This window comes from Belonocnema kinseyi, chromosome 2 (genome assembly GCF_010883055.1).
Source record: "Belonocnema kinseyi isolate 2016_QV_RU_SX_M_011 chromosome 2, B_treatae_v1, whole genome shotgun sequence".
NCBI lineage: Eukaryota > Metazoa > Arthropoda > Insecta > Hymenoptera > Cynipidae > Belonocnema > Belonocnema kinseyi.
In genome coordinates this window covers 1,120,317-1,128,058 of record NC_046658.1, presented here as the reverse complement: position 1 = coordinate 1,128,058, position 7,742 = coordinate 1,120,317, and positions in this window count along the sequence as shown.

Genomic DNA, 7,742 nt, shown 5'->3' with positions numbered 1-7,742 from the left:
CCCAAAAAAGAGTCCGGGAACGTTCGTTATGATATAATATAGCATCTACGAATTCAGTTTTTAAAAATTTTCATTTTTGTGGAAAAAAGCCGGGGAAACTGTAAGCATCACATGCCCTTAATCTGAAAAATTTTACTATTAAATTTCGCGTTCCGAATTAATCTCTTCCCTTTAAAAATTCAACTATTTTGTTAAACATTATTCCATTTTTGACAAAAGGTTTCATCTCCGGAATGAAAAACTCGATTTCAAATTTAAGAATTTTTAATGTTAAATTCTGCGTTCAGAATTAATCTCTTTCGTTGGAAAATTCACCTATTTTGTTGAAAATTATTCCATTTTCGACAGAAGGTTTCATCTGTGGAATGAAAAACTCGATTTTATTCTGAACTTTTTTAATATTAAATTTCGTATTCAGTATTAATCTCTTTCGTTTAAGAATTCAACTATTTTGTTGGACATTATTCTATTTTCGACAGAAAGTTTCAACTCGATTTTCAATCTGACGATGTTAACTATTAAATTCCGTGTTCAGAATTAATCTCCTTCGTCTAAAATTTGAACTACTTTGTTGAACAGTATTTCATTCTCCACAGAAGGTTTCATCATTGGAATAAAAAACTCGATTTTAAATTTAAACATTTTTACTATTGAATTCCGCGTTCAGAATTAACCTCTTTCGTTTAAAAATTCACGTATTTTGTTAAACATTATTCCTTTTTCCACAGAAGGTTTCATCTATGGAATGAAAAACTCGATTTTTAATCTGAAAATTTTTACTATTAAATTCCGCGATCCGAATTAATCTCTTTCGTTTAAAATTTCGACTATTTTGTTAAACATTATTCCATTTTCGACAGAAGGTGTCATCTTTGGAATGAAAAACTCGATTTTAAATCTGGCAATTTTTACTATTAAATTCCCCGTTCCGAATCAATCTCTTTCGTTTAAAAATTCACCTATTTTGTTGAACATTATTCCGTTTTCGCAGAAGGTTTCATCTTTGGAATGAAAACTCGACATTTAATCTGAAAATTTTTAGTATTAAAGTCCGCGTTCAGAATTAATCTCTTTCTTTTAAAAATTCAACTGTTTTGTTGAACATTATTCCATTTTCGACAGAAGCTTTCATATGTGGAATAAAAAACTCGATTTCTAATCTGAAAATTGTTGCTATTAAATTCCGTGTTCTGAATTAATCTCTTTCGTTTAAAAATTCGACTATTTTGTTAGACATTATTCCATTTTCGACAGAAGTTTACATATTTGGAATAAAAAACTCGATTTTAAATTTTACAATGTTTACGGTTTAATTCCGCGTTCGGAATTAATCACTTTCCTTTAAAAATTCAACTATTTTTTTTAATATTATTCCATTTTTGACAGAAGGTTTAATCTGTGAAAAGAAAAATTCGAGTTTTAATCTGAAATTTTTTACAGTTAAATTCCGCGTTCTGAATAATCTGTTTTGTTAAAAAATTAGACTATTTTGTTAGATATTATTCCATTTTCGACAGAAGTTTTCATTTTTGGAATGAAAAACTCGATTTTAAATTTTACAATTTTTACTATTTAATTCTGCGTTCCAAATTAATCTCTTTCGTTTAAAAATTCAACTATTTTGTTGAACATTATTCTATTTTCGACAGAAGGTTTCATCATTGAAATGAAAAACTGGATTTTAAATTGAACATTTTTACTATTAAATTCCGTGTTCAGAATTAATCTCTGTCGTTCAAAAATTCTACTATTTTGATGAACATTATTGCATTTTCGACAGAAGATTTCATCTTTGGAATGAAAAACTCGATTTTTAACCTGAAAATTTGTACTAATAAATTCCGCTTTCAGAATTAATCTCTTTGGTTCAGAAATTCAACTGTTTTGTTAAAAATTATTCCCTTTTCCACAGAAGTTGTCATCCTTGGAATGAAAAACTGGATTTTTAATTTGAAAATTTTTACTATTAAAGTACGCGTTTCGAATTAATCTCTTTCGTTTAAAAAATTCAACTATTTTGTTGAACATTATTCCATCTTCGACAGAAGGTTTCATCTTTGGAATGAAAACCTCGATTTTTGATTTGAAAATTGTTACTATTAAATTTCGCAATCAGAATTAATAACTTTCGTTTAAAAATTCGACTATTTTGTTGAACAGTATTCCATTTTCGACAGAAGGTTTCATCTCTGGAATGAAGAACTCGATTTTTAATCTGGAAATGTTTACTATTAAATTCCGCGTTCAGAATTAATCTACTTCGTTTAAAAATTCAACTATTTTGTTGACCATTTTTCCTTTTTCCACAGAATGTTTCATCTGTGGAATGAAAATCTCGAATTTTAATCTGAAAATTTTTTCTATTAAATTCCGCGTTCAGAATTAATTTCTTTCGTTTAAGAATTCAACTTTTTGTTGAATATTGTTGCATTTTCGACAGAAGGTTTCTGCTCTGTAATGAAGAACTTAATTTTGAATCTGGAAATATTTACTATTAAATTCCACGTTCAGAATTTATCTCTTGTTTAAAAATTTAACTATTTTGTTAAACATTATTCTATTTTCTACTAAAGGTTTCATCTATCGAATGAAAAGCTCGAATTTTAATCTGAAAATTTTTGCTATTAAATTCCGTGTTAGGAATTAATCTCTATCTTTTAAAAATTCGACTATTTTGTTAAGCAGCATTCCATTTTCGGCAGAAGGTTTCATCTTTGTGACGAAGAACTCGATTTTCAATCTGATAATTTTCACAATTAAATTCCCCGTTCAGAATTAATCTCCTTCGTTTAAAAATTCAACTATTTTGTTGAACATTATTCCATTTTCGACAGAAGGTTTTATCTCTGGAAAGAAGAACTCGATATTTAATCTGAAAATTTTTACTATTAAATTCCGCGTTCAGAATTAATCTCTTTCGTTTAAAAATTCAACTATTTTGTTGAACATTATTCCATTTTCGGCAGAAGGTTTCATCTCTGGAATGAAAAACTCGATTTTTGATTTGAAAATTTTTAGTATTAAATTCCACGTTCCGAATTAATCTCTTTCGTTTAAAAATTCAACTATTTTGTTCAACAGTATTCCATTTTCAATAGAAGGTTTCATCTCTGGAATGAAAAACTCGATTTTTGATTTGAAAATTTTTACTATTAAATTCTTCGTTCCGAATTAATCTCTTTCATTTATAAATTCGACTATTTTGTTAAACGTTATTCCATGTTGGACAGAAGGTTTCATTTTTGGAATAAAAAACTAGTGTATCAATTTAAATATTTTTGCTATTAAATTCCTCGTTCAGAATTAATCTCTTTCGTTTGAAAATTTAACTGTTTTGTTGTGTATTATTTCATTTTCTACCGAATTTTCACTTTCTACCGAAGATTTTTAATCTGAAATTTTTTAATATTAAATTCCGTGTTCACAGTTAATCTTTTTCGTTTAAAAATTCAAATATTTTGTTGAATAGTATTCGATTTTCGACAGAAGGTTTCATCTCTGGAATGAAGAACTCTATTTTTAATCTGGAAATATTTACTATTAAATTCCACTTTCCGAATTAATCTCTTGTTTAAAATTTTAACTATATTTTTGAACATTATTCCATTTTCGAAAGAAGGTTTCATCTTTGGTATGAAAAGCTCTATTTTTAATTTGAAAATTTTTACTATTAAATTCCTCGTTCAGAATTTATCTCTTTCATTTAAAAATTCAACTATTTGGTTGCTTGCTATTCCATTTTCGACAGAAGGTTTCATCTGTTGAATGAAAAACTCGATTTTTAATCTGAAAATTTGTACTATTAAATTCGACGTTCAGAATTAATCTCTTTCTTTAAAAAATTCGACTATTTTGTTAAAAATTATTCCCTTTTCCACAGAAGTTTTCATCTTTGGAATGAAAATCTCGATTCTTAATTTGAAAATTTTTAATGTTAAATTACGCGTTTCGAATTAATCTATGTCGTTTAAAAGTTCGACTATTTTGTTAAACAGTATTCCATTTTCGACAGAAGTTTTCATCTCTAGAATGAAAAACTCGATTTTTGTTCTGGAAATGTTTACTATTAATTTCCGCGTTCAGAAATAATCTCTTTGTTTTAAAAATTTGGTTGAAGATTATTTCATTTTCGAAGAAGGTTTAATTTCTGGAATGAAAAAGTCGGGTTTTAATCTGAAATTTTTTACTATCAAATTCGGCTATCTGAATTAACCTCTTCCGTTTAAAAACTGAACTATTTTGTTGAACATCATTCCATTTTCGCCAAAAGGCTTTGTATTTGGAATGAAAATCTCGATTTTAAATAAAAAAATTTTTACCATTCAAATCCGCGTTCAGGATTAATCTCTTCCATTTAAAAATTCACCTATTTTGTTAAATATTATTCCATTTTCGACAGAATGTTTCATCTGTGGAATAAAAATCTCGATTTTTAATCTGAGACAAATGTAGGTATACCCGGACATCACGTGAGACAAAATTTAGGACAACCTGAAGAAGGAATTATCAACCATTTGGTTTGAGTCGTCCTGAACTCTTTGGAATCCATATCATTAGGAGTTTGTTTTACCAAGTACAATTTTCTTTATGAATGTTGCGTCAGCGTGTTGCTTACTCAGTTGAATGAAAAGGTTTTACAAAGCCTGTGTGTGAAAATTTTATATGTCGAGATGCGTTACGATTTATGTGAATAAATATTTATCAATTTTAGAACGTTCTTTTATTACTGGTGCCGTACTAACTGATTTTAAAATGAAAAATATAATTATCTCAATCAAATTTTGTTTAAATCCTGATTATTCTTTTCGGTCTCTTTTTTTTGCAAGTAAATGTCATTTTCTGATTTTACACCTATAAATACTAGATCGAGAGGCTTACCTTTGCAAGAAGAGAAGCTCTGAGAGAAGCTCTGCAAAGAGAAGCTTACTTGAAATCATGAGTCAAGAAGCTTTAGAAAATTTACATAGAAAGATGGACGAGTTGAGACAGTTAAATAACCCACAGCGTGAGGAAATTATTCGAATGCGAGAACAGCGAGATCGATTACAATGTGAGCAGCCTGTACAGCAGTGTGGTTTGAATATTGATACCAAATTGCCTAAATTCGATGATGATCAGACAAATAACCTGAAGGAATTTTAACGAGTTTGAATAAATACCTTACTTTGAAACAAGTGACGGAAGAAAAAAAGTTACTTATTTTGGAAAATGCTTTAGAAGGTAGGGCAAAGATTTGGTTTGAAACAAGAGGCATGGATCATGTAAATTTCGAAGCTTTTACAACTGCATTCTTAACCGAGTTTTACTCTATTCCTGTTCGTGTCAAAATAAAATCACGCTGGTCTGCCGGGTGCTTTGAGCCCAGTAAAGAAAATTGCAAACATATTTTCTATCTTAATATAAAGAGGCACAATATTTTCTACCAGCTTTGAAAGCATATGAAATAAATTATAGCATTATTCTACAACTTCCCCTCAGAGTTTGCGAAGCGTTGACCGCTATTGATTATTCGGACGTAAGTAGAGTAACACAAGCTTTAGCGCACTTAGATTTGACTCATGAAGAGAGAGAGAATAATCGAAAGCGTAAAGAAACGCAAAGTCAAAATGACAGCTACGAAAATAAGGATTTTAAATTCAAACCTCGTGGCTCTCAGACTGCTTATTAGCAAATCAATAACATATCTGGAAATCTGGAAACCTCAAATCAAAATATAAATCCTGGTTTTGTTTCTTGTAATTGTTTGCATCAAAATTGCCATTTGGGTTTTAACAATGCACAAGCACCCGTCTATCGATCAGCTACTGTAACATCGACTCAGCTTTCTAATTTCTCTAATCTTCCCGATGTCAGTGTTCCCCCTCCTGATTGCCCCAATACTACAATTCAAGTAATTTAAACTAAATCCAGACGCGGTGTGTTCTGGCCCGACGGCGCGTCATGGGCCATATGATTTATTCAAAGACCTGTCTAATGACGTAATAAAGGAACTAAGATCGGAGAAAACACACGGCTCTTCTCAAACTCAAAAATGTCTAATACTATTAGTGAGAGTTTTTAATTTTCTAGTTCCAGCTTTAGCTGATACTGGGAGTCAAATTACATGTATCTCTGAAACATTTTTTAATTATATATTGCAGCATGGAAATGTTCCGGAATTACCGGTAACAAATGTTTTATTATTGACAGCGATTGGAAAAAAATGACTCGGATTAAAAACAAGTTTTGCTAAATGTAAATATTGGGGATTACTCTAAACAAGTACCATTTCTAGTGGTGCCAGGGTTGTCTAATAATATGATTTTGGGTAATGATTGGCTATTGAATAATAAGGCAATACTTGATTATAAACATCGCACTGTCACACTTGATTGTTATCATGTTCCGAGAGAATTATCGTTGTACGGTCGAGTGTCATTTGAAAGAGTATTGTCATCACATAAAGATGATTTCACATTTATCCAGATGACTTTTCCTGAAATACAAGTTCAATATTCGGACTTTTTTCTCAAAAAGGGGGATTGCAATAAAGTTATGTTTTTAAAATCACCTCACATAGCAATTGATACACAGAAGGACGAATTTTTTCATCAATATCCAATGAGATTATAATGGGTAACAATTTCTTTCAATGCGATAAAGAAAATAATAGAACGATTTCCAAAGAAAGAGAGACCGGTAATGTGGATGTGCGACAGACTGATCATCCTATTATTGATGTTATAAATAATTATTTAATTTCTAATGATTGTAATGATGATTTTGTCTATAATTTGTCTGATAATGAAATTAAAATCTTCGAAATATTATATGAAGTTGATGATTTTTTAGAAAAGCAAGTAAGGTCTTGTAACATTAATGATTGTAACGAAATCACCGAATGTGTAATAACGGATAAATTTGAGAATTGTAAAGATTTTTTATTGAACTTTGATAAAGAAGAAGATTATGACAATTCTATGATTATTTATGAAAGGGTTTTGAATGAATTAGAAGGTGCCCAGCTAGATTTTTTATATTCAAATCAAGCCTATTGTGATTTCGAGGCCGATACATTTTTGAACGATATTCGATCGTTTGCGTATTCCCTTACGACATGTGATTCTCGGGAACGTGATGCATTCGTTCACATTATGTCAAAATTTAAATAATTATTTTCTCAGAAAGATGTTGGTGCTGGAAGTTATGAGTATTCAATACAAATTAAATCAAATAAAACATTTGTCCATAAAACGTATCCTATCCCGTTAAAATATCGTGATTCAGTTGGAACTGAAATTGATAGAATGCTAAAAGCAGGAATTATTGAAAGATCAACCAGTTCCTACTGTAATCCATTACGTATAGCAAAAAAAAAATAATAATGGCGATATTCGGATTTGCTTGGACGCTCGTTTGATTAATAACATAATAGAAACTGAAAATGAATCTCCACCACTTATTAATGATATTTTGCAGAAATTCCACGGTATAAAGTATATTTCGACGTAAGACTTGGCAAATGGATATTGGCAGATACAATTGCATAAGAATTCTCGTCAATATACTGCTTTTTTGTATAATTAAAAGGTTTATCATTCCTGTCGAATACCTTTTGGATTGAAAACGGCTGGTTCTGGATTCATTAGAGCTTTAAATTTTGCATTAGGAAATCAATTTTATTCATGTCTCACAACTTATGTTGATGATTTACTTATAACTAGCACAGGTAATTTTGATGATCACATGCAGGATTTCTTGAC